Below are 9,145 nucleotides of genomic sequence, written 5' to 3' on the forward strand. Positions count from 1 at the left end.
TCAATTATCACCTAATTTTACATCACAATCGCCTGACTTCAGGTTCGTACGTGGAATAAGATTCCTGGCCCAAGATCAGCCGCATGGAATATGATTGCAAGCGTAAAACCTACAAAGCCTTACCTATGAAAGGTCTGGGCAATGCTAACATTTGCAAATATCACTGAACTAAACTGATCTGGGAGAGACATAAGGCGAATGAAACACAAGAAGCATTATCAATATGTTAAAACAGTTATGATTGTAACAGCAGTAATGGAGATAATACAAAAATCATAATGTTGGTAACAATAATAGCAATAATAAATACAGTAGCAATAATGATTACAACAGTGATCTTGTAGTGATGCTGATACTGACAATGATTGTAATATAACTAACTCGTTGAACGTTCCTCACATTATGAGAAGAAAATGACTGAACAATAAAAATTGAAAATGAAGAATACAATCAAATATAATAGATCATAAATTAATAAATAATGAATCTTTAATCACTATCAATGCCTTTCCTAACCAATACCTTTATGATTATCTACTTCCATACTGCAGTCCAGTAAAAAATAAAATATAACACGTTCTTATTTGTACAAGAGCATCAGCACCAAAAAGGGTCAAACCTGAAACTAGTTAGTAACAAGCTGATCATTTCAGGGCATCTCTAGAAAAGTATCTAGAAATCTAGATATCCACTGTGCATCAGCAGAAATTAAAGATGGCGTCCACTTTGGGATATTCTCACATTACGAGATTCTTGCATTATACCAATGCCTGGTTCAAATCCCTCAATATCATCTTCATCTACACCCAGCAGTGATGGGTCTTGTTCCACATCATTGCAAGTTTGGCCATTACATCTGGTGCATGGTGTGAATCAACACATCCGAGCTTCCTGCAACCACATGGCATGACACAGCTATCTGTTTTGCAGTTGCGTGAGCTCCTGTTTAGCAGTGTTAGGGGTAATGAACTGATCTGTTTCCGCGGGGGTGAGATTGTTATTTCCAAGAGTTGTGCTGGTTCCAAAGGAATAGTGCTTAGCTGCAGCACTTGTTGGAGCAAGGTTGCCAGCCGAAACGATGATGCAAGGGAGGTTCTGCTGATTTTCTTCCTGTAGGTAATGTATCGAAAGTCGTCCAGTGAAGTACATTTGCTGCTAGCTCCATTCAGTCTATGAAGCTCTATGCACTTATTGGTGGCTGCTACAAATGCTGTTGAAGGTTTCGACCAGACCATACTCTTGCTTCTTATTCACCAGGTTGGTATTGCCAATGTTTTCTTGAATGTATCGAACCCTGCATGGTGTTGCATTGTTTTTTCCTCTTTCCTTTTTTTTTTTTTTTTTTTTTTTTCTTTATACATAACATGTACGTTATATTTTGTGGTTGCATGAGTCACCACAAACACTAACAGACTTGTTTCTATACCGACAACTGCAGGTTTATCTGAATCGGTTGGGAATAGAGCACGTGAGACAATCAGGGCATCTGAAACAGCTTTAGCCTGCTTCACCAGACGCACGAAACCACTAACTATTTGTATCAGTCGCTCTTTGTTGTAACCATTAGCCAGAAATGCAGCCTGAGAAATGGTGGTCTCAGGGTGTTACTGGATGTTACTGGATGTGGTTGTTATTGTTGCTCAGCTGCCTTTGTCGAAATGGTGTCTTATCCATCAAATGCAACAGTAGTTCCTGCTTCATAGTGTTTCAAGGCATAAGAAACGTAACAGTTGCACACATCCCTATAGCTAGATGGTTCACCTAGTGACCTCCGTGGAGCGTTTCCCGGCCACCCTGAGGCTGCAGCAAGACCATCGTTCTCTGCATCATCACAGTTAACTGAGGTATCCATTACAACCCCAATAAGAATTGACAACCCGCAAACGGAGGATGTGTATGGCAGGCATATAAGCAAGCCTCGTTTGACTTGGAGTCAAACGAGGCCACTCTTTGCCTAGTCAAACGAGGCCACTCTTTGCCTAGTTTGACATGATCAGAATGAGCCTCGTCGCCACAACATGAACACCACAGCCGGCCTTACTACCACTTAGCTTTTTTACCCCGTACATCATCTTGAGTATGTATCACTGTGCATTGTACTCTTTGACCTATAAAGAGTTAAGCCGTATCACTCTACCATTGCTAACCACCAATCCTAGAGTCCAATCCTGGAGGGACATATATTTAAATGTGTGTATGTGTGAGTGTGAGTGTGAGTGTGAGTGTGTGTGTGTGTGTGTGTGTGTGTGTGTGTGTGTGTGTGTGTGTGTGTGTGTGTGTGTGTGTGTGTGTGTGTGTGTGTGTGTGTGTGTGTGTGTGTGTGCGTGCATATATATATATATATATATATATATATATATATGTATGTATATATACACACATGTATGTACACACACACACACACATATCGCAAGGGACTATCTGTTCTTACATTAAAGTATCGGCGATACATGTATTGGTATCGATATCGCTCTAAATATCTACGAAGAATCGATGTATCGGAATAGCTTTAGCCAATTTTCATGTATAGATATATAGGTATTGCCTTAGACAAATTTGTGTATCGCGCGCGCGCGCGTGTGTGTGTGTGTGTGTGTGTGTATGTGTGTGTGTGTGTGTGTGTGTATGTGTGCGTGTGTGTGTGTGTGTGTGTGTGTGTGTGTGTGTGTGTGTGTGTGTGTGTGTGTGTGTGTGTGTGTGTGTGTGTGTGTTGTCTGATAATATATTTAGTAGTGAAAAATCTTTATTAATTTGTTGGAAATGATTATTTTGTTTTTTCTATGCATATGGTGTTGATGGTAGACTGTCACGATATGGGTAAGGGTAAGGTTGGCATTGCAGAGGGGACATTGTGGAGAATTTTTTTTTTTTCTTCAATATAGGGAGTGAGGTGGGTGAGTCTTGTAGCGTTGACCCTAAGGCGGGGCAACACTACCTCCTCCCTTCTGTCTTTCCTGTAGGATGTGTCCCACAGTTCTATAGTCTGTCTGATTTTATTTGTGAGTTGGAGGTTGGTCCACTCACTTTGCCACAGAAGATGTATTTTTGCTTTTATAAGAGACACAAAACACCTGAGATCTGTACGAACTATGTTAATGTCCAGATCGCCAGTTGGCCCGGCTAATTTGTCAGCCTGTTCATTGCCATGGGTACCAGAGTGGCCTGGTACCCATATTAGCTTGACTGATTTGTTAGCACCGTGTAACTTACGAATGATATTACTCAGCAGTTCATTTTTAGTGGTTTCCAAGGATTTAATAGCTTTAAGTGAACTTACTGAATCGGAAAAAATAACTATTCTATCGTGGGTCGTCGATAGTGCAAAATCAATAGCTTTGTCAATGGCAAAAAGTTCGGCAAGAAAAATCGATGTATGATTCGGCAGTCTAAACTTTTGTCTAGAGTTAGCCTGATGTTCGGCTTCCTCCTATGTGAAAAAAAAAAAATTACCCCAATACTCTTCCTTGTGGAAAACTTAAAACCCCACTGGAGGCCCCAGTTATGAATCATATCCAGTGCCAGTTGGATGCGATTTGCTGAGAATTTTGCATTATTGCTTGAATGCCATAATCATCAGCGTACAGTGAGTATTTCAGATTCCGAAGAGGAGCTGGTAAGATGTCATTGATCATACATATAAATAATGTTGGTGACAAGACACTTCCTTGTGGGACCCCGTTTGCCTGGACAAAAATGTCCGAAAAAGTGACATTGTCAGAAAATAATTTGACAGCAAAAGTTCTGTCAGAAATTAATTTTTGAATAAAACAAGGCAAGTTTCCACGTAATCCAAAAGCATAAAGTTTTCTGAGTAGGCCATATCGTCATGTCATGTCGTAGGATTTTTCTATATATAAAAATACTGAAATCAAATAATCTTTTTTTGGCAATTGCCTCTTAAATATGACTGTCCAGTTTTACTAGTTGATCGAGAGTTTGGAGTCCCTTTCGGAAGCCGCACTGCTCGTCAACTAGCAAATTACTGGAATTAAAAAAATACAATAGCCTACTGTTAACAATTCGTTCCATGACCTTGCATAAGCAACTTGCCAACGCAATTGGGCGGTAGGAGATGGCAAATCTGGGATTACCCCCTCCTTTCAATATAGGAATGATGTGGGCGAAGTGCTATGAGTATGGAAAAGTGTGGCTTTTCCAAATTTCATTGCACACTTCTAGCAACTTAATCATGTCATCATGATTAAGATGCTTTATCATCTCATATCGAATCTCATCGGGGCCTGGGGATGTTCCTCTACGGGCTTCTAGGGCTCGGACAAGCTCATCGTTGCAGCTCAGTCGCTTCCTTGAATGCGGGGTGGTAATTTGCTGAGCTGCTTGTATGAGAGAACGGCCTGGCGAGTGCATTAGCAATGTCTCTACGTGAATCTAAATTATTACCCTTGTGAATTATGTTGTAAATTTTGAAAGATGTTTTTTCTTATTGATTTTATTGACAGTGGACCAAACCTCTGATATTTTTGTATTGCTTTTAATTGTAGAGACAAAGCTCCGTCAGGAGTCTCTTTTTGCTTATCTTATTGCTCTACGAGCCCTAGCTCTTGCTTGTTTGTAGTTGCAAAAGTTCTCATTTGTGATGTTATTTTTGAAAAGCCTGTAGGCCTTATTGCGTCGGCACAGCGCCCTGCGGCAATCTGGTGTCTACCATGGAACTCTATGCTTAACGCTATCTGTCGAAGTTTTAGGAATGGATAGCAATGCTGCTTCTAAAATCGAATTCTGAATATTGTTTACTTTATCATCAATAGTTTCTCCAACAAGTTCGAGCTTGACGCTCCTTGTGAAGGCGACCTAGTCTGCTCTTTTTACGTTAAATTTAGGCGCTGAAGGCGTTTTCACTGTGTCGCATGAATATTCAATCAAAATAGGAAGATGATCGCTTCCCAACGAGTCGTCAATAGTGTGCCACAGGCACTTGGCTGCTATTGATGAAGAGACCAGTGATATATCAATAAAGCACAAATTATCGGTATTATCGTCCACCCGCGTCGGACTACCATCGTTCAGGACTAAATCAGACTCATTAATCAGCTTAACTACCTGCTTACCTCTACCATCCACCCGCAGGGAACCCCATAACGTATGATGAGCATTGAAATCACCTTAAATTACTTTATTTTGTGGCAGACGTTGCTGAAGAGCAAAGAGCTCATCATAGATTATCACTTTATCAGGTGGACAATAAACTGAACATATAGCCAGATACGTGCCATTAATATTTACTTTGCATGCGACAAACTCCAAAGTAGAATCAATAGTCACTTCTGTAAAAGGGAGGCTTTGGTGAATGTACATGGCGACTCCGCCTCCACCCCTGCCTTCACGATCCTTCCGACATAGTAGTTCCTCAGCGAAACGACCTCGTCAGAGACGAGGTGTGTTAAGTGCGTTTCTTGGAGAACTATAATATCGGGAGCATAGGACGAGGCTAATAATTTAAGGTCATTTACCTTAGATCTAAGATCTAAGTTCCATTGTATAATGGTCGACGCGAAGATTACGTTTTATGGGGTTTGGAAGTGCCTTGTCCACCAGTTTTAATTTTATTTTTATGGGAGGGAGGCGCCTCCTCTTCCTTGCTTCCCGGGGACCTCTCACGGGATGGTTTGGAGACAGAATCTTCCATGTCCTGCACCTCCTGGCGAGGGAGACGACTGACAGATTGCCATCTGCTTCTCTCTCGAGAAACCGACCGCGAGCCAGGCGAAGTCCTCACAGGAGTAGCCCGGACGGGAAGGTGCGCTCCGGACTGTGATTCAGTATCAGCCTCCTTAGGATGTTTATGCTGGGTTGATGCAGCCATTTGATCGACCAATTTAGTCAGTTGACAAACTTTAATATTTAATTCTTTAATGGTTTGTTTCAATTCAGCAATTTCTTTATCTTTAGTTGCAAGCTGCTGACTAACATCACTTGCACTAGGGGTGTTGTTAGTTACTGCTGCAGCATAGGAAGTATCAGGTTTGTGTGTCAAATTTTCCACTTTCCTCTTAGCTTCAGTATAACTAACTTCATGTTTCCTCATATATGCTCATGTCTCAGTCTCCTTCTTCAGGATGCTGCACTCAGCAGATCCTGACTGATGGGGACCTCCACAGTTAGCACATTTGGAAATCTGGCTAGTACATGTGATGGTGTCATGGGCTTCAGCACATTTACGGAAAACAAATTTATTTGAGTCTTTATCAATACATCTTCATTAGGTGTGTCCGAATTTTTGGAATCTATTACAATGCATTGGCTTTTGGACATAAGGTCTTACTTGAACACGTTCATAACCGACATTGACATAGTCCAGTCCAGTTTTCGTTCGCACATTCCCGTCCTTCTTGGTCATACAATGAACGTCCACTACGTCTTGGTCCTTCATGCTCTCGAGAATTTCACTTTCTTCCATCGTCCTCAAATCCCTGTGAAAGATTACTCCCTTACAGGTATTTGGGTCAATAGGAATAGTTACTTTAACTCGAAGATCATGAATTTGCGTCAGCTTAAGTAAATCCTTAATCTGGGAGTTATATACTTTAACAAGGAGGCTTCCATCTTGCAATTTTTTGACAAAATCAAAATCGCCGTCCACTTAACATTCAAGGACTTTTTTGATGATAAAGGGGTTCACGTTCAAAAGCGATTTATTTTCATTCACGGATTTTACATTCGCGAACCTTGCATTCGGGGTGGGGATTTTGAAAAGTGGTCGTCTCGTTTTGTCATTAGCGGGGATTCCATTGTTCGTCATCAGATTGGTCATAGAAGGATCATTAGTCGCCCCTCCTCCTTGAGGAGGAGAAGGGGTAGCCGGGGTATCACTCATTCTGGGTATCGGACCAGGTCCGACCTAATAGCAATAGCTAAGAGAGTAAAGCAGTTTTCCGTCCTCTACCCCCCAGTGGATGCCTAGTTGCGTTCTCCAGTACCACAGAGGGATCGAGTTATGTATGGGACACTTCCTTACCGCCGAACTTACCAAGGCGAAGGACGGTAATTCAATGCCCCCCCCCCCCTCAAGCGAATACGGGAGTTCACGAGGAACTCCGGTAGGCTCAGGAAAGTCACATTAAGGTGAAAAGAATTCAGAATATAAGAAAAAGTGCACCCAAAGGACGGCCCAAACTACTGGGCCTCCCTACCCAGGGGTCAAAGCCACAAGGTCTACCCTGGTGTAGAAGAGAGCTGCGGGTCTGAGGTGGGGTGCTGACTACGCCTACTGTAGCCTCGTGTCACCTGCAAATACAAGAGCACTGAAGGTGCTGGCAAAGCACTATAAGGTTCTGTAATTACAGGATTTACTTGATTAAGTTACTTTAGAACTCAGAAACAAAAATATCCTGCGAGACGAGAGGCCCCTCGCTCCAGGGTAGCTCTTGTGGCACAAGATTTTGTACTTATTGCTGCTGCGTTTTGAAAAAGGTGTTAGCTCATCAGAGTTTCGACCACGAATGTCCAAGCCCACTGTAATACACGTTTATTTATTGTATATACACATAGATCACCAAATAGCCAATTTTTTCAGAACTACCTATCTAACCTGTCTACCCTTTTTTCTTCACTTTAGGAAAGGGTCTTTTGTATCATTTCATTGTCTAAAATATCTTAATGACAATTTAATAATCATAATAGGGCCAACTAATAGACTCCTTGCCGGCTGAGCACATGTGGAGCCATCTGTATGTAACAAAATTCACCAAAAACTACAGGGGACAGAATACATAAATCCGGGGTGAATGGGTTAAGGGGCAGAGGGAGAGGTTGGTGTATGGGAGGACGCAGTAGATGGGTGGTTCATTTAGCTTGTCTTGTGTGATGAGTTGAGCGAGGAGGAAGAAGGTTAGTTACCCGGGACGTAGAGATTAGAGTATCTGGAATAGTAGTGGAGGTTGGGGTGTCTAGATTTAGAATGACAAAAGTATTTGACTGGGAGAGGGAAGGGGTAGAAGTGGGATGAGGGGAGATGTAGAAACATCTTTTGGTGGGGAGGGGGAGGGGCAGAGCAAAGGACAGTACTAGAAAACCTTGTCTGTATGCTTTCTGTTTGGCCTCAGGTAAAGTCAGGCCAAGTTTGAATCTGAGATTTGCCACCTCAGACTCAAACTTGTAGTTAGGACAGTCCCTAAAAAATACATTGTGGGAGCCACCACAATTGGCACACGTGCATGATCATGCAGAGCCGTTTGATCGATCATGACCAGGTTGGGTACATAGCAGGCATTGGGCTGTGGAGCAGCAGTGTTTAGGAAGGTGGCCTGCCATTGATGAAAGGGATGTTGATATGGCCAGACAGGGAGGAACTCTCTGCCAGAATAAAATCAGTGGGGAGGTTATGGTTATGAAAAGTAACCTTGGCAATATTAGAGGAGGTCTTATGGCAGCCTCTATGGAGAATGATGTAGCATTGTACTGATACTGCATCATAGTTCACAAGGCAGGCAAGTAGGTCTTCTTCACATTCTAACCAGTCCTTGTCGTAGACAGGGCAGTTTGTCTGGGAGATGGAGGTATTTCTGGTACAAGTATTGCAGGAGGGAGGAGCCTAGGCAGGATTGTGAAGACAAGGTTGATAATGCTTGAGCTTTGGATTCAGATGTAACTCTGACAAGGCAGACATGATCGGGGCGGCTGAAGAAGGAAACTATGCCTACTTGTTTCTGCAGGCATTGCCGGAAGAGGAGTATTGTCAGAGTAAAAAATGAAAAATTGATCCCATTTAGCTGGGCTAAATAGAGTATTCAATAGGTTTGTAGAGGTGGAAATAGTAGAAGGGCGGGGATGTGTGGAAGAGGATGTAATGTTAAGAGAGGTAGTACTGCAGAGAGGTAGACAATAAGGCTGCAGAATAGTAATAAAGAAGGAGGAGGAATATATGAAGAAAAGGTATGTATGTTGACCTATTTTATTTATAGTGTTTATAATAATAGTTGTGTGAAGTGTCATGGTCATTATATTATTTCATTTCTCACAGTGATTTCAGTCAAAGATAATAAAGTATATATTAACCAGTCTAGAATTAAAGATATAATAAAAATAGTTATTGTGATAATTTTATGACATAAAAAATGAATAAACTATTTTTTTAGTAATATTAAATAAATGTGGTGGTGGTTATTATAAATAATACAAAGCTTTA

The sequence above is a fragment of the Penaeus chinensis genome, chromosome 22 (assembly GCF_019202785.1).
Source record: "Penaeus chinensis breed Huanghai No. 1 chromosome 22, ASM1920278v2, whole genome shotgun sequence".
Lineage (NCBI taxonomy): Eukaryota > Metazoa > Arthropoda > Malacostraca > Decapoda > Penaeidae > Penaeus > Penaeus chinensis.